Below are 19160 nucleotides of genomic sequence, written 5' to 3'. Positions count from 1 at the left end.
GGACTGGCAGGTTTCTTCCTTTACTGCTGTAATTGATACTGTAACCACCAGCGTTAGATGTTATTTATATTTATTTATGTTTGAGTCTTTAAGTTTGAACTGCTGAGACACTGCACTCCAAAACAAATGCTTTTATTATTTCCAGACCCCACAAACACTATAATATGAATCGATAAGTCTTCCTTTGAGAGCCACATGATTACACATCTTCCTTAATTAAATACATTTCTCAGTATTAGAGTATTCTTGTGTTTTTGTCTCTTCAAGGTGATGCATGTAGAAAATAGTAAATTTTTCTGCAGAGTCTGCTGGTGTTCTTAGATTGATTATGTATTTATTTATGTCAGAAAATCGTGCACCCTCCTTTTAAATAAAAAGTTCACGATTCTAGGTAATCATGCCATCATTTTTATTATTCCACGACCTCATTCTGTGCCGAACCGTCTGCAGGTGAAGGGTGCTTTTCAGAGCTTTTAAAGAAGTCAATGGAGGCCTCTAAATTGCTTAGAAAGTACTACTGATTTCCTGCAAATGGGTTCCTAAAATAACATTAAGTTGATGGATTAAAATAGACAGCTTTAAATAGGAAAAAAAAAGCATGTATTTTTTATTTTAAAACCAAAAGAACAACAAGGGAAAGAAAAGGAAAAATATTCCATTCAAAACCGCTTTTTTGATGCTTAGTTACCTCAGACATTTTAGCATGGAAGTTTGTTCTACACGAATACAACAAATAAGAGTGTATTGCAATATAAATCAACATGTATATTTATATTTAATGACTTGCCTACAATAACAGACGTGGGCCGCGCTTGGTGTCTACACTCGGAATAATGTATGAGCGAGTCCTGCTGCCCTCGCTGCTCATCTTGAGAGGATAGAGGAGCGGGGGGTGCATGCGAATGGGCTGATTATGGGGATGATGGCAGAGCGCAGAAAGACTGGAGTCAGAGAGGGGTCAGCCCTCTTAAGACTGATGAAAGAGCAGTGCTGGAAGACCATAAAGTGGAGAGGGAATACAGAAATAATAATCCGAGAATGCAGATTGCCGGGAGCCGATACGCGGCCGTGTGAGCGGGAGGGTTTGAGGCGCAAGGCGGGTGAGGCGGCAATGTGCCGGTCGTGTCACTCGCAGATAAGGGATGATGTTCAGGAAAGGTAACCATGAGTCATGCGCTAAGTGAGCTATTTAAAGTACATCCGTTCAAAGCCTGTCGTCTTATGAACAAAAGAGTTTAGAAATCTCAAACTTCTTCGCACTGAGGAGGCTGCTCCACAAATACTCTACAGTGGTTGAATTAGATCTCGGATTTAAGAGAATGAGAATTACAGACACGCCACAGACATGCAGTGTGAATCGATGCAGCGATCGAACGACGTCTGGGAACAGCGGCTGAAATATTAATCGGCACACAAATGTGTGGTACGAAGAGCAGGAATGTGTGTTTCCAAGGTTTTTCACCTCATTAGCAGAAACGTTGCGATTTCACACCTGCATGCCTGGAATGAAGAGTGGCGCTGGCCGGACCCGACACGCAACTGCGTCTGCAAAGGCGTGATTGGATGCTGTGACGTGTCACTGATGCACGTCATACAAGAGTTGGGATATTTACCCACAATCCCTCAGTAACCCTCCTTCCTGTGATCTTGGAGAGCAGATTTCTTCGTACTAAGCAGGTGAATACAGTCCCCTCTTGACCTCCTCTCCCAAACCACTTCCCTTCCCTTTTCTTTCTGATTAAAAACCTCAAATCCATCCTGTATTAACCCTTTCGCAGCTCCTCTCTCTGTGGTGTTACTCTGGTAGGCGTGGGGGGGACATGCCTTTTGGATTGTGTCCGATGAGTGGATACAATGTTGTGCTCTGAAAAGGCAACCCATTTAAATATTAAATGATAAATGACACCTTTTTACAGTCCTGTCCTCCAATTGCACCATCCAAAAGCTCCTGATACGAGAGGCCCTGTGCTGTGCGTTGCCCTCCTGCTCCCTGTGTGGTGAATAAAGCCGCCAGCAGCTGAATTCACTGGCTTTTCACGCTCAACCAGGAATACGTTAATCAGACGCAGAAGGGATACTCGGGTACAGAGGGTTACAGTAAATTAGCCAAGTTTCTTCTTTTTCTCCATTTTATGCCACATTCTGCAGAGGAATCCCCCACCTGCAACTAGGAGCTGGGATTCAAATAGCCTTCATTATTTATGCCATTTTTAAAAGCCAGTTTAAAGATAATGCCTGGTGGGAAGTCTGAGTTTAATAACACTTATTACCAAAGTACATAAACCACTAAAAGAACAACATGTATGTCTTTGTTACTGTATATGGTAATCAATAACCATGCAGGAAGTCACATTTCAAAATATAATTGTCTTTCTCCTTATTAATCTGCTTTTCACACACAATAACTCTCAACAAATAATTAAGTTAAATTGAAAAAGAAAATTCCCAGGATTGTCAATTCCCTAAATTGTATCCAAATGGTTTTTAATTTGCAGTTTTTAATTACTGTACATTTATAACTGAATGCTTGAATGAGGGAGGTTACAATAGCTGATTTTGCCATTGTTGCTACTTTGTTTCCGTTTAAATTTCTTGTACTGGACATTATTTTCTTGCTGATTATTTATTTTGTGAAAACTTTGATGCAGCAATACAGTGCAAAAATTGATTCTTCTTATAGTAAAGATTATTTCCACTCCAGTAACATTCCCTGTAATCTTAAACTTTCCGACTTTGACAGGAACTGTTAAAATAACTTTACACATTGAGGATGGAGAAGATCACAGATTGTGGCTATTAGTTCTGACAATAAGAACATACATTAACAATATAATATAACTGCTCCACACCAGGATAAGCACGAGAGAAGCAAACGCCCTCTGTAATTAGTTTTGTGTGCAGTTTCAAGAGCACTAGTGGATAAAACTCATCCCCTGTGATGACAGAAGTTCCCCATCAGTATCTGGTTGAAAATACAGACAGAAATAATCAAATGCGTTCTGCGGAGGTGTGAGATTTATTGGCAGGTGTCATTACTTATGAGGGTTATTACTGTCACTAATAACTGTTATTTTTGGATGTGATATTGCACGGCCTACATCAACAGGCTTAATAAGAGATGTATATCCAGATGCCTTTTGATCTGCAGGAATGGTGGAGAAGACAGTTTCTATGGAAGCATATTGTACCCTAGAGATGCAACTTCATTTACAGATATCAGGCGATCCTTTGAATAATATACTTTGAAATATAAAGTTACACTGACAAGCGTTTCATTTACATTTGGTAGATGAGCAACAGCTGGTAAGATTTTCTTTATATGAGTATATTATATCTTGTGGGTATACATTTGAATTATACAGAAAATAAATAAATAATTCAGCTAGAGATTCAAAATCCCCGGCCCCCTTCTAGCCTCGGTGTGTTTAGCGTGGCCTCAGTGACAGTGATCTGTATCAGTCATGGCAGCCAGAGAGAGAAAAGACAAAGCTGATGGGCAGCCTTTTAAACCACCTGACACTAAATGCAAACTTTTAATATCTTCTTTGACAGTTCGGGCTCGACCTCATTGATTCCAGCAGATTGATGCAGTATTCACACACACACGCTGTTTTACAGTCCGCACTGCTTCCTGAACACGCGGCTTTATTTAAATATGAAACCTCAAATAGCGTCTCAAGGCAGTTGAAAATTCAATAAAACATATAAATAATATTCACCAGTCTTGTTTAAGTTATTATTATCTCTAGGCACTCAAAAAATTCATATAATAAATATATACACACACCCTGAGAGGCCACTTTATTAGGTACACCTCTCTTTCAATGAAATAGACCGTGTTCAGACGATGCTGTTTAAAGCAGGAAAGCCGGTACCTAGAGATTGTGTGTGTGCGATTTGGAGCAGATTGGGCAAGACAGAAGAGTGAAGTGACTTTGACTGGGGCATGATAGTTGGCACCCCGCTGGGTGAGGCTGTTCTGAGCACAAAAGCCAGATCAACCTGCTGCAACATATATTATGTTACATCTATCTATAGATGGATAGAAAGAGAGAGAGAGAGAGTGGTAGTTATCTTTGTGTAAGAAGAGCTATTAACCTGTCTTAAGAGTGTATGAGCAATTCATTTTGACAACCATACCTTGTGCTATTTGTTAAATTGGTATACCATCCACTTTAATAAAAAATAAATACGTGTGTATAATTACTTAAATGGACTAAGGATTTTTTAGTGCTTCATATATCATTTCTTACTTAAGACTGTAAGAGATCTGTAATTAACTTAAAAACTGATTTGCTACAAGATGTAGGGCAGACATGCATCCAGCATCGAAGCACTGAAGATGCCCATCTGACCCCAGCGTTCGCACGCAGCAGGGCTGGCACACTCCCACAGTCCTTCTGGCACGTGGGTCTGAGTGGTAAGCAAAGGACATTGACTTATCTGCCATCTCATGATTGACTGCAGATTGATTTAATATACTATGTTTTGGATTGGTCTGGCTTCCTATTATTATCATCATCTTCATCTGTTATTAGGTGATTTAACATCTTCCTCTATGAACATACAGGCTACAGAAGATGACGGGTTACAACATCACCACGAAAAACAAATACATAGCAACACACTACCAAAAACAATAAGTACGCCCCAGACTGCAACACATTATAGATAATATGAATTCTTATTTAGTAGCTTTCTATGGCAGAAACTTCGCTCATGCACAAAAAAGGGAGTTTAAAGAATAGAAATTGTAGAACCACATGTGAACAGTAAACTCGAAGAGAAATGCAAGTGTGCTATTCATAATCAAACGCCTTTAGCAAACTAATTAATTTGCAATGCAGTTTTCATTTGAATGTATTCAGATCGTGGGTGCCTGTACGAGCAACATTCACAGCTACTGCAGTCATCGCAAGGTAAGGAATGATGCTGTGGGGAACAGCTGTGTCGCTTGTCGGACTGCCAATCGAAATGCGCAGCAAAGTCTGAACTAGGGGTCTCCGACATGTGAACTAGGGGTCTTGGTCTTGATTCAGTGGTTCCACCTCAATGGTCTGAGTAATTCAGACGCAACTAAATCAATCGACTTCAAAAGACCTTGAAACAAACATCTGTCTAATTAGACGTTGTGGCCCTCTGAAAACAGTACGAAACCCTTGGTTAAATTCATGCGTTGTCCCTATTACTCTGACCATCCTATTTGTCATCCCGTTTATCTCCCTGGGAGCGTAGCTGTGGCTTTATAGAGCATTACCAGTATGCAGTTTGTTTTAGTTTTAGGTTTCCATTACATGTATAGATATTATGATGTTTCTGCTTAGAAATGCACCAATGCAGTCGTTTCGTTCTGGCGAGGGTTTGGGAGAGAGAACGATGCTGCGGCAGAGTTTTAAGGGGGAAAAGTAAGTTGAAAAGACTTGCACCAACACTGTATCCTGCATTGTGTTCATTGTTGTCTTAAACTATTAAAGACATCAAGCATTTTTATGTATCGAATTATTCCCACAGATTTGTGTTTATTTATTCTAGTTTCTTTGCCCTGGGTTCAAAGCTCTCTCTCTCTCACGCATGTTGCATTGTGTTAGTCTTGCTGTTTATTTCCACGTCTGTGCTGAACAGGGATCGCCTCTGGGCTCCTCTGTCTCTGGAGACTGGGTTTGTGTTGCGCTGTTTGCTCTGTTCTGGAGTTGGTAATTTCTGGACCACAAAGAACATCTCTTTTATTAATTTTTTCTTTTGTTTACAATTCAGGAAGGCCAAATGGATAAAGAAAAAAAAGAGGAAGAACAGTGTGCATGAGGATTGGAAATGGCTCCTTTCAGCATGCTTTGTTTCTATACAGATTAAAGATTGTTGAATTAGCATACAGATGTTTTACCCCAGTATATCCAGTGTAGGTGAATGCAGAGGGGACAGTGAATGTGAATTTGGGTTTCATTGTTGAGATCACTAATGCAGCCTGGACATGTCTCTGCTGTTTCTGTTATCTAGACGTCTTGATGTTGGGTTTATCAAGTCCCATCTCGGGTCCCCCATTACTTTAATGGACTCAGATCAAGCTTTGATTTATTTTATCCCTTCAGCTCCATTGATTTCAGCTGGAATGCTGTATTGCAGCTTCTTAGTTGTGTTTGAAAAGGACCCCTATACACCCACATATAATTAAACTAAGAGACAAATCTTGCAGAGACCCAATACTAGAACCATTACATATTTTCCTATACTATAACAGAAGAAGTAGTTCATTAGAACCTGAGAGAGAGAGAATGCAAGTAAAAATGCATATGGAGGTATGGATATTGTAAGGGATTGATTTATATTGTTCAGAAGGCCGGGATATTACTCCACTTCCCTCCATAAAGGTCTGTGTATACGCAGGCCATGGTGATTTATGTTTAACACAACCAGTAAGTGAACTTAAATCCGTGGTAATAAATATATAATTTACAAATGGAGAATATAATTGTATTACCTGCTGAGACAACAGGCCAGTGAGATAGCACAATATTAATTGCATAACTGAGCTTCACAGCGAGGTTTCATAGAAGCATTTCCGAACCTCCTAATTACTCATCAGTCTGTCTGTCATTCATCAAAATGAAGAGTGTCTTAAAGGGATTCACCAGACCTATGGCAGGACACCGCAGTGCTGTGAAGCGAGAGGAGGCAGGGATATACGGAGACGCGGTGCGGGGTGGGGGGTTTAAGAGCAGGATGTGGGTGGGAGGTGCAGGCACAGAGAGTCACACACCGGGCACAGATGGTTCAGTGCCACGATTCACTCTCTAGGCCTGGGCAGCTGTGTTGTTGACCAGTGCCAAATAATAACACGCATACACACAAGAGTCCATAGCCAGTACCCGGAGAAGTGTGTCCGCCAGACCAGCATCTCTGCCATCGGTGGTTTGTAATCCAAACAACTTTGTCAAACCCAGGTCAACTTTCCTGTGTACTGTTTTGCAACTGTAGTGTTCCTAATTGAATAAAGTTTGCTTGATACATTAGTTTACCTATCTTGACGTTTTAGTGTCACGTGGAAGGCAATATCAACACAGCAGGCTAGTTCCTTATGTGCAATTGAGATGCTAGGCCTGTACGTTCATGAAGTGTCTTTATAGATCTCTGCTTTGGTCCCAGAGACTTGCATCTTTCAGCTCTATCATACCATTGGACGATCAATGCTATGAGTTTAAACGATTAACACTTTAAAGGCATTGAAACGTCACTTGAAAGAATATTATCCTCTATGTATATGTATGTATGCGTGATCTGTCTCCGTCAATTATCTGTACAGCTGTCGTCTGAAGTGTTCACACCTTTTATATGACAATGTTATTCAAACAGTTCTAATAGTGGCAGTCAGATCGTTTACTCAGCCTGTCCATACACAGTTCAGTTAAGTGGCATCTGTGCAGCTTTGTCTAGGAATCGGTGTTCAACAAACTCTGAAAAGATAACAGATATTTTATTCCAATAATCAAATTGCAGAATTACTTTAATTGGAAGAGCACAACTGTTCAGTGATCGATACAGGGAGTGAGGTAAAATCCTCAGTACGAAGCCTTGTTCTTGGTAAAACACACAACAAGCTGGTTGTATTCATATAATATGTTCCTGTTTGTGAGAGAATTGTACATTAGAATTGTAGGCTGATCTGAGAGAAAAATAATTAGTATTATTATTTAATTGTATATTTTACGGTCCCATTATAATTAATCCTACAGTAGGGCCTATTATTTAAATTGCCAGGTGATGTAAACTGATTGGAGAATAATTACAGATCATGTGGAGAAATATGTGGGGGAAATGGAAGCAGAAAATCACTTCTGTGGAGAAGAGAACTTGTAACATGCACAATATGATTCTACTAAGTGCCTTTACATAAATATCTTACACAATTAAGTATGTGTATCCACTTCTGTCCTATTAAAGTGTAATATAGCCCTAACATCGTATTCAGTTCTCCCTAGATTGCTTTAAAAATGTTTAATCAAATCCATAGCTCCTTTAGCGAGTCCATATTAGTGCTCAGCTTTAAAAATAATATGAAATGCAAAGATTGTGTTTAAAAGTAAGTGGTCAAACCAACATAAACCAATAAATATTGGAGCATTGCACCAGATTAAAGGGTTGACAATCATCCATTTTAAAACTGCAATTGCCATTTACTCATTAGTCATTTTCCTCGTTATATTGCCTTGCTTTGCATCACACCATTACTCAAAGATGACAAGCCCCTCTATTGGATTGCATTGGGAAAAACAATGTTTAGTTTTTCCCCCATCATTGTTTTGATAGTCAATTGCCTAATCAAATCTGCCTAAAATATGGGTTTCACCTCCCCACCCACTCCCAGCATCAAACATAACCATGCAAAATATTTATTTAACTTCAAGCGCAATCAAAAACACATTCTCCCTTCACTCCGCGGTGCCTTGGGCAGACACTTATATTCATTACAGCAAAACAAGAACAAGCAAAGCACAAATATCTGGAGAATACTAAATATTAACATCCTCAGTTGCCTCCGTTATGGCTTCAGAAATACGGCTCCGAAGACACATCTGTTCCACTGCTTGTTTTATCCGTGTAATCTGTGTTTTTGTTTTTGTTTGCTTCCTAGAACAAGAACTGGGAGACGCACGCTTTGCACACACGAGTGCCTGTTCTCATATAAATGATCAGGCACAACATTCCCAGAGAGAGCGGGAGAGACAGCTGCTCTAGCTGAGAGTGGAGCAGCGTTAATCAGGGTAACCTTCGCCGGGGTTTTAAATCCGAAGAACGAGAGACATCCTATCATGTTCTGAGGCATGTATGCAAATGCTGAGCAGGCCCAGTTGACCTCGATTTTGGATCAAGATGGTAAGATCCTATGGTGACACATTTCTATCCTGATGGGAGTGTCTTTTCCAGGATGACAATGCCCCATCCACAGGGCACGAGGGTCACTGAATGGTGTGATGAGGATGAAAATGATGTGACTCATATGCTATGGCCTTCAGTCACCAGATCTCAACCCAGTTGAACACCTGTGGGAGATTGTGGACGGACGTGTTAGACAGCGCTCTCCACCACCATCATCAAAACCCCAAATGAGGGAATATCTTTTGGAAGAATGGTGTCCATCCCTCCAGTAGAGTCCAGAGACTCGTAAAATCTGGGCCAAGAGCATTGAAGCTTTTCTGGGGCTCGTGGTGCCCAACACCTTACTGAGACGTGGGTTTTTCCTTTAAATTGTCACTCATCTGTATGATGAATGGGTGTACAACAGAAAAAATCCAGAGAATGTAAGTCCTGACTGACACAGCCCTGTTGCATGCTCTCTCTCTCCCTGTGCTTAAAGGTTTGAAACCGTGGCCGTTCATTATATGGAGGTTATGTGAGCTAATGAGCAGCGATACTCTTTACAGATAATTTATTACATGACACGGTACAAGTGAAAAGCAAGCGCATTAATACTCTGAACAGAGTGACTCTGGATTAATGAGAACGCATCTGCAGTGCAATTTGGGAAATACACATTCCTTGACATGTAATTATAATTTGTATTAGAGAAATTAGTACAGTGTAACAGAAGGAAAACTCTTTTTTTGCATTACAGATATTGAGTTTACAATGCAAGGAATGTATAGAGGGAAGAATACACCTAATTTGATCCGAAGTTGTATTCATATTATGCACACACTAAATATAAACAGTGTAATGAAAAGCCACGGATTGTCAACCCCATCACAGAGTTGTGCAGAATTATGTCAGGGATGTGTCTGTGAAGTGTAAAAAATCATACCTTATTGTATGTGATTTTAAAGATGCCAATATAGACTCCGACCACATCGCAATACTCCACCACCCACCAGTGTGAAGTGACAAGCATAGTTGTGCGTGGCAGTGTTTTGTGTAGCGCTGGATTCGTACTGTTCATGCAAACCCAACATCAAGTGCTATGTTTTTAATTTGCAGTCGGTGTTGCTTTAATATAATAATATGGCACATAATACAGCGTATCACCAAAGATTAATAATTCCCCTACAGAGAGAGATTAATTAAATGACCTCAGTGTTTTTAGCAAAAGTCGGATGCTGCCTGGTACCTTTCATGTTTTCTGTGTATCTTGTACTTTCACTTAGACTTCACACTGGGAGACACAGGGGTGTTTTACAGATTGCGACCTAGTTCCAGTAAAAAACAACAACAAAATATAATGGAAACCAATTCCTGTTAATTATTTGTTATGGAAATCATCAAAAGGAAAGGATGGAGAGATTACAGTTTTATCATTCCCATCATATTTTCTGTGGCTTTTGTTTTTCATCACCGCATTGTGTTGAGACGTTGCGTCGGCAAATTGTATCACGGCAGGAGGGCCGGAGAACCGCAGCTATTTTAATGAAACTGCAACTTTGAATTCGGAGGCAGATCTCTAAGTGGTGTGTGTGTGTGTGTTCACATAGTACTTCAAATTCAAAGAATAAGTATTATTTATTGGGGGAAATAAAAGTTGTATTCAAATGTACATAACCTGAAGATACTGTACATTTGTGTTAAATAGCAATGTATGATGTTGAGAAACATTCAATCGGTGTCATGTATAAAGGCATAGAAAACACTTGATTACATTTATTGTGGAAAAGACCATGTGATGATCCACATGAATAAACTGATCCACAAAAAGAGTCCCATCTTGTACACTAAATACTTTGGTGTTTCTGAATGTCACGCTGAGAGTTATATATATTTCACTGGAGCTTTTCTCAATGAGTCAGAGTAGGTTGTGCAATATAATCCACTCATATATAAACCCTAGTTCATTTGGCCGTGTCCCGTGTCCCATGTCCTGTGTCCCGAATTAACTCTCTAGTCACACCAATATAGAACATAAGACAGTGTCCAGTCGAGAGGAGCCCATTCGCCCCATCGTGCTCGTTTGGTGTCCATTAATAACTAAGTGATCCAAGGATCCTATCCAGTCTGTTTTTGAAAAGATCCCAAATTGTCTCTTCAGCCACATCGCTGGGGAGTTTGTTCAGATTGTGACGCCTCTCTGTGTGAAGAAGTGTCTCCTGTTTTCTGTCTTGAATGCCTTGAAGCCCAATTTCCATTTGTGTCCCCGGGTGCGTGTGTCCCTGCTGATCTGGAAAAGCTCCTCTGGTTAGATGTGGTCGATGCCACTGAAAAATGAATTACTCTGTATCTTCTGAACTCGTTGGCATCTCAAAACAAAAACAAAATAAACTACTTTAAAACATCATGGCTGTCATGTGACCTGTCCACCTCCCTTCAAAAAATCTGTTGAAGTTCGACTGTAGATGGTGCCTTATCTGTGTTCTCTGCCGTGGTGGGCGAATGTAATGATTTATTTCCATTAATCCTGAACGCGATGCCATTGCACATTAGAAGCCTTATGTAACATTCCTAACCATGTACCTCGTAGAAATGTCATGTCAATTTCTCTCTGCATATTAAATCATACATCCGTCTCCATGGAAGAATTAGCAGACCGGCTCAGTGTGTGCGAGACCGACTCACACCTCTGTGACAATTCACGCCTGCTGCCGTCATCTCCGAAGCGATGATTTAGGTCCTGAACATGCTGAAACGGTTACTGAGCACCGGGGGGCTCTCGGCAGCATCACAACTCGAGCAATTTGTATTGGCAACGATACCTGATGCAAAATCCAGCAATATCTGCTACTGGACTTTCAAAAACATACATTTGAATCTATTCCTAATGGAAACCGACCTTTTTTCTTTCTTTCTATTACTGACTGATGTTTCATGCTTTCCAGGCAAATGATTCTCGTCCGAGACATTAGCACCTGTGGGGGTTAATATATACACACACTCTCTCACACCGGTGACTTGCCTACACGGTAATTGAAAGGAGTATCAAGTGCATCTCATTTTCAGGGGGAAGAAGCGCAGAGATCTAATCTGTCTTGAGAAAATGTGCTTCTTGGGAATGATTCCTCCAGTTAATATTCCCCGGGTGCCGCTGATCAGGGATGACTGTTAGCCATGTCTCTCATTTAGGCTTTTCCTTTTGTTACCATTGATATATAGTCTAAATTTGCCATCGTCCCCGGAGACTCGGCAAAGCAGGCAACCTCCGGTCTGAAAAAATAATTACTGAACCTGAAGACTTCTCACATTAGTGCACAGATTGGAGCATTTCTGACAGAATAATCGCCCGCAAAACTAACTTCCTCAGCCAACCGTTTTAAATTTGAGAGTATCTAAGATATGTATTTTAACTGAAATTGACAGCGCTAAGACACTGCTGCCCGATTTACTCCATTAATAATCATTATTTCGCCATACAGGCACATACATAGAGTTTGGCTTGATGATCAACTTTAATTCAACCTCTTTTGAGCTGGTGTCTTGGAGTAAACCACTGTAATTGTTTTTGGTGGTGGACATGCCAGGACTCCAGTTAATTGGAGAGTAGTGGGCAGATAGGGGCGGCTGAAAGAGGCTAACGTGGGAGGCGCTATAAACTGACGCATGTTGAGAGTAGCTCATTAAAAGGGTAAGGTTGCTCACCAGTAATGTGATTATAGGGCTTAATTTCATACAGTACTGTATGGACCGTGGCAGCACAAGTTCTTCTGTTCTCCGCTGTTAATGTGCTAAACAACAGATCCATCTGTCTGTCTATCTATGAAGCAAAACAAACAAATCTTGACAAGAGCTAGAAACCACCCAAATAATGACAAGAACAATAGTAATCATCTTAACCATAAATTAATAATGACATAACAATAATAAGATCATTTCTAGAGGATTGTTTCTATCCATCACTAGGAAGTATCACCTCTGTCTTGAAGGGCTGTACTACTGCAGTCGACTACATGTTGACATCTAACCTCAGCCTAAAGTAAAAAGCCCAGTCTGAGCAGCCGTGCAGTGGTGAGAGGTTACTGTGATGAAGCACTGTGTGCTGGAGAGTTATATAAGAGCAGAGCTGGATGTGTAGAGGAGAGAGATGCATCCTTTGCCAATATTTCATAATGGGAACATTTAGCCCGAAGGTGCGTTCTGTAATTGCACCAGACCGAGCCGTGGAAAATCCTCCACGGTTGCTGCCTGATTGCGATTGCCAACAGTGAAATGCAAACATTGCTCAGTAAATATAACCTGGATTTGTTACAGAAGCCCTGCTAGGATTTTTTGTATAGGGGGCAGAAAATGAGATGAGTGATGAGAGAGTTACCCAAACAGCCGAACATCGAGGTATGGCTTACCCAGTGTTGCATAAAACAAAAGCAAACCGTTAATGTGAACCTCAGATGTGTGTGAGCATCTTTTTAAGACCACAATGGCACCAATTTTAGGACAATGAAGGACAGGTTCCTCTTGTCAGAATGAAACAAGGTTTTATCGTCAGCCAGACTCCTGTCTAAGTGAAGATATTTTGCTTCAAGCTTTGTTGAATTGATGACACTACAGGACGAGAAGCGAGACTAATGGCCAACTGGAGACAGCGACAGAGCAATACAGACAACAGTCGGAGGGAATGATGCGATGGGCCGATGGCGTTAAAGTTTATGGAGCGATTTCACCAGCCCCTCTTGTTTCAGTGTTAATTGTGCAGTCCCACTTTCCTGCTGATCTCTGCAATACGTCTCTCCTGTGGTCTGTGGTGGTCTGACTGGAAATATAATCAAAGCTTCTCCTTTTTGAAGGTGCATTTATGACTTGATCTTGTCCTTAATCCGTTTTAATAATTTTTATAATCAAAACATGTATTTAAATCCCAACAATTCATAACACACAGGTGAATGGAGAACAAAACTCCTCCATTGTGTGTCACTGTAAATGGCACAGACACGTTGTCCATTTGAAGCAATGTATATTTCATACAATAAGAGGGGGGGTAAGACTTCTGCTAATGGGAAAGTTATAAGACCCAACATTAATCTTGATTGTAACTTTGAAAATACTTGGCCATGTATCTTAAGTAAGGCAATGGAGTCCAAATGTAGTTGGGGGGGGAAACTAATAGCAAGTTATGTCACTATGATTTATATCTCAAACTTCAGTAGCGTTTTCTCTTCAGTGAGTATAGAGTTTACAATCAATGCAATTCATTATGCTGCCAATTATTTTATTATTACAGGCAATGTTTCCACAGCAAAATGTATGAATACATAAAAGTCTGAGTGTGTGCGCATTAATATAATCCCAGCGGTTAAGTTTAAATAATAAGTTGTTGAATTATACATTTCTTTTGCATGACTGACCTTCTAAATAAAAAAGGATTAAAGAGTACATTGTCAAAAGTGCTGTAATTGCTCCGGCGATGTCGTCTCCGTGTGTGAAGAGTCAAAAACTTTCCTGCGGCCGAACTGCGGACGTGGAAAGTGTTCGCGTTGCGCCTCCACGGGACCGAGGCCTAATCCAGCACAGGTGAAGGATAGTTGTGGATTTCAGTGGCTTTCAAATGACTAAGATTCAAGTTGATCATATTCAGCGCTTCTTTATTAGCGACTTCAGTTGTTTCTCCCCTGTGGAGAGTCATGTGACATGCTAAATGAAAACCTCTCCAGCCTTTGAGCAATCCCTACTGGTTCAGGCAGATGATCGTGTTATTCACAAATAAGAAATCTATACCTCAGCCAGCTATTAATGCATCGTTTCCTGTGGAGATGCCATGGTTTCTGTCTTGATGCATTTTATCCCGGGTTGCTTTTTGCCTCCGCTCCCCCACAAGGTACCCCAGAGCGCCGAAGACGGACCCGAGCTCTACGGCCACATGCTGCTGTATATTTTAAAAGTTATCGAGCCACCTTTTCATCACCGTTAGTTCTGTGAAAGCTTTCGCTGCGGACGGCACCAACACACGGAGTCACGTTGTGCGGCTTTAAAAGCACAACGCACTGCCGACACCACGCTGTACTACAGACTTCACTTCAATTGCACCGTGTTCCTCTGGCCATCTATCACAGTGATTGCAGCAGTCATTAAATACACAGGCAGTCTGCTCTGTAATATAGTGTTCTGTTCGGCGCAGAACTGTCTGATCGACCCCCCCCCCAAACTCTTGAGTGAGCTTTGTGATTCTTTGTGACACAATTGTTCGAGCAATTAGATAGAAAGTGGAAAGTTTCGATTTCCCCACTGCAAAGACCACAGAGGGGGAGTCGGCTAAACGACACAGAGCATTATGGCAGGAATCTATGGTCACACTATTCTGTAGTCCTGATTTTGAGGGGCTTTAATGGATGCTGGATGGAATAAACTCACCGAGCCTTTGAATGTGAGTCTTCTTTATCAGATGGGGGGCATTGTGTTAAATGATAACGCACATTAAATCAAGCGCTGTGCAGCACATGCAAGGCAGTGAAACTCGACACAAGGCCTGACCCTGTTGTGTGCTCATGTTGCAGCCTGTTTTCTGCATGCCTGTGCTGCCCTACATCGCCGTACCTGGGAGCACATTAACACAGTCCTTTGTGTGCCTTTCCATTTCCGGCACGACGCCTCTTTCCCATTTAACACCTCATTGTGTCGAGCGCTTCCAGTTGCCCCGAGATAATGGGGAGCCGATCAGTTCAGTAATGGATTGTGGGCCGACGTGGACGATTTACTCCTTCGAGCGGCGTTAACGCTCAGAACTGGGCGATATGGGCCGAGACTGACTCGCATCACCCTGAAAAACGTCCAATGCGTGACGCTGTGCGGCACGCGGGAGTGGGTGCCTATTTATCAGTGCCAGTGCCTGCGATCATGACACAATTGAAAATGTCACAGCAGGGCAGCCAACGTATCACCTGCAGCACAAGCACACGAAACACGAGGCACCGCGAAGCATGCGCTATGTGTTGTTGTTGTTGTTACTCAATTAATTAAATCCCTTTTATTCAAGGATACAGCACCATATGTACTTATTTTATTAACACAGTATGGAGATCTAACACTGTTACAAATACAAATGTTTATTCGAGCCATTCCTGTAGGAGAGTCATAAATCTCAGGTTTATTATTCATTATGTTTATTAATCAGGCTGCTATAACTGACGTGGAACCTCAAGAGAAAATAATGTTCTGTTGGGTCGGCAGACATCGATTTTATATATCATTAAGATGATTGTCAAGGACAAGGGCATGGAAATCAGGGAAACGATGAAAGCGATGTGTTTTGTAGGTTTCAGTCCTCAGCAGGGTCACCCTGTACTTACGATTGTGCTGCTGGGGCGGGGGGGGCGGCCCTTGGCCGTTTCACTTCCATATGAGGAGCCCGTGCGTGTGTCTCGCAGAATCTGTGTACGTGATGCTGTAGGGTTATTAAAAAAATACATAAAAAGATGTACCTACATATGTAATCCAAACCTCTAGTAGGAAGAGCGTTTATACCTTTAAAAACTTCCATTTGCATTTAATCTCCCAACTGTTTTATCCCCAACCGTGTTTCCACTGGACGTTATTTATTTATGTGCCATAAACATGGTCTGTGTTCAAAGGAGATAAATGTAATTGGGTTGAACGCAGATTATACCGCACACCTGACAGCGCTTTCTCTTGGCGGGGAACCTGTCACGAGGATTGTCGCTGAATGCTTCAGATCGACGCCAGTTCTGCGTTTATGTGTCTTCTCTCCTAAAGATGACATTGTGAATGCGCACAGTTTACAGCCCAGCATGAACCTCAGTCACACAGGAACTTCCAGACGCAGCTTTCTATTTCCACAGTCTGGAGTTACCAAAGGAAACTGCATTATTTCATCAGTAACGTCACATGGCTGCAGCCTGCACAGTGGTCCTCTGGATGTAATCTGTGTATAAATTTGTCTGCTTAACCATTAAACAGCTTTTGGGCTGCCATTTAGTTTTAATGAATAACATAAGCTGAACCAGTGCTTTTGAACGGCTTAGCATCCAGCTTACTACATTAAGTCAGACCCACTGACATTAACCGAATACTGCCGTTCGAATCGCTCCGCTTTAATAGCTGGACTAATTTTACTTTCCTAATCTGTATTTACCTGGAATGGGGTCTGATTTAATATCACAGGCTCCCTTTGGCGCGCGGGTAATTGCTTCTTCGCTCCATATTTTACTTCCCAGTGATTTTTGCATTTTCTATCGGACTTCAAGGCACAGAGATCATGTTGGGTGGATGGGAGGAATGGTAATATGAAGCCCAGGTCCAGGTGAAAATTTGTCATTCAAATGTCATCCATTTTTGATTAATAAAGCATTAATATGTTCCTTATACTTGTGCAAATTTTTAAAGCAGCGCCATGACAGTCTTAATGCTAATCTGCACTGAAGTTTCATAATCCTGTCGGTTGTGTAAAGATTGTACGGTGAAAGATGTGCTGTAAATCGCCAACTGTTTCTTACTACTTCAATGTTTGCGCTGCCATCCTATTCAAAATGCTCTGTGTGGCATCCAAGGGAAAATGCATCCCAGAACATAGAGATTTCTCTGTATGACTATCGACTGTGTCAACACACCAGGCAGGCAGGCACCTTAATCTGCCCAAGCGTTATGAGGTAACTAGAGAAGTTTACTAGTTGTCTGCTGGTAGTTCATTGCCATGATTCATCCCCACCCAGTCAGACATCATCTGACAAATAGCTCCAGTGTGCAGTTGCGCTTCGTTAAACAGTGGCCGTCCATCATGAGTAAACTAGCTACCAGCTAACATGATGGACTGATATTATGATATGCGTTTCTTTCATATCAATTTGTGTAGGGTTGAAATGCATGTTAAAATGATGAGGTACTACTATATATTTTTATTTTCAAGATTGCAAGATTATCCTAGCAGAGGCCAGTAACATTTGCAGGTAAATATCAATTTACCCTGTGTTTACTTTCTTTACTAACACAGACGAAAATTAAAAGACTATCAATTAAAGCTCAGCTTTGGGAAGGGAAGCAACAGGGAACAACGAGATGAGACTGAGAGAAAAAGAAAAAGAGAAGATGATGGAGATGAGAGAGGAAGAGCAGGTACTGCCCACTGTGCCCAAAATATGATTAGCATTATGTTACTGTGCTGTTTAACACAAACAAAAACTGACCTGATCTCATTCAAACAATATAGGCTAATTACCACAGATAAATGTGTTATTTGGTAATTACAGTGAAGCCTATAGGTTCAAATTATTGGGTAAATTATTTTTACAACACTTTGTCAGGAAACACAAGTGAAGAGTCACAAAGAAAGGGACAGGCAGTGAATACAGAGGGAGAGAGAGAAGAAAGAGTAGAAGAGGACAGAGAAATGAACAGAAAGATTGTAAAGTTGAAAGCAGGGAGACAAGAAGAGATGAGAAACAGGGAGAAGGTTATGGAGAGCAGAGAGATACAGAAAAAGAGGCAGAGAGAAAGAGCACAGGAGACACAAAAGGAAAAGACTCAGAGACCACACAAGCAGAGCAATACTGGAGTAGACCAGGCTGAGATGAGAGGTGATAGAGCTGATGTCAGTCAAAGAGACACATTTCTACACGAATTTGATCCAGCCCAGTTTAAAAATAACAGATGGTGTATTGTCAACAATGAACATTCATATAGATTAGCCTCTTCTGTATTTCCATACTGTTGTGTGGATCACTCATTGCAACATTAAACCTGATTCTCATGTATTACTGCTTGACAGAACATTTATGCTACTGCACACTGACATGGTTTTAAAGCTATTATTATCCAACGTCTTAGAATGCGCATATGTCAATCAGGGAAATCAATATTCTTCACTTCCGAACCATGCTAGCAAACTTAATTTTTGGACCTCGGTATTTTTTAACCCCTGCATACGACCATGCTTCTAAAGGGGGAGTTTTCTGCAACACTGCAAACTAAATACGACCCCATCGATTCTGTGGAGTAAATCCAATCAATTTCAAAAGTAAACTATAGATTTCGCAGAGTTCATTTTAGTTTGTTTTTAAATCCCATTTGGACTTGTGTGAAATGATAGGAAAAACTGTTGTCTCATTGCCCGTATGATATCTTCTTGTATGATATTACAGATCTATTTTCTTATTAATGATGCTACTGTTAAACCCACCCACACAGACATGTTATGTACTCTCACTATTACATGTACTATAAATATAATCTGTCAATTGTCTGTTCCTTTAAGCCATGATCTTAACAAAATAAAAATGTAAAGTCAGGCTCGTACAGAGTCTACTCCC

This window comes from Amia ocellicauda, chromosome 9 (genome assembly GCF_036373705.1).
Source record: "Amia ocellicauda isolate fAmiCal2 chromosome 9, fAmiCal2.hap1, whole genome shotgun sequence".
NCBI lineage: Eukaryota > Metazoa > Chordata > Actinopteri > Amiiformes > Amiidae > Amia > Amia ocellicauda.
This window is presented reverse-complemented; position numbering follows the sequence as displayed.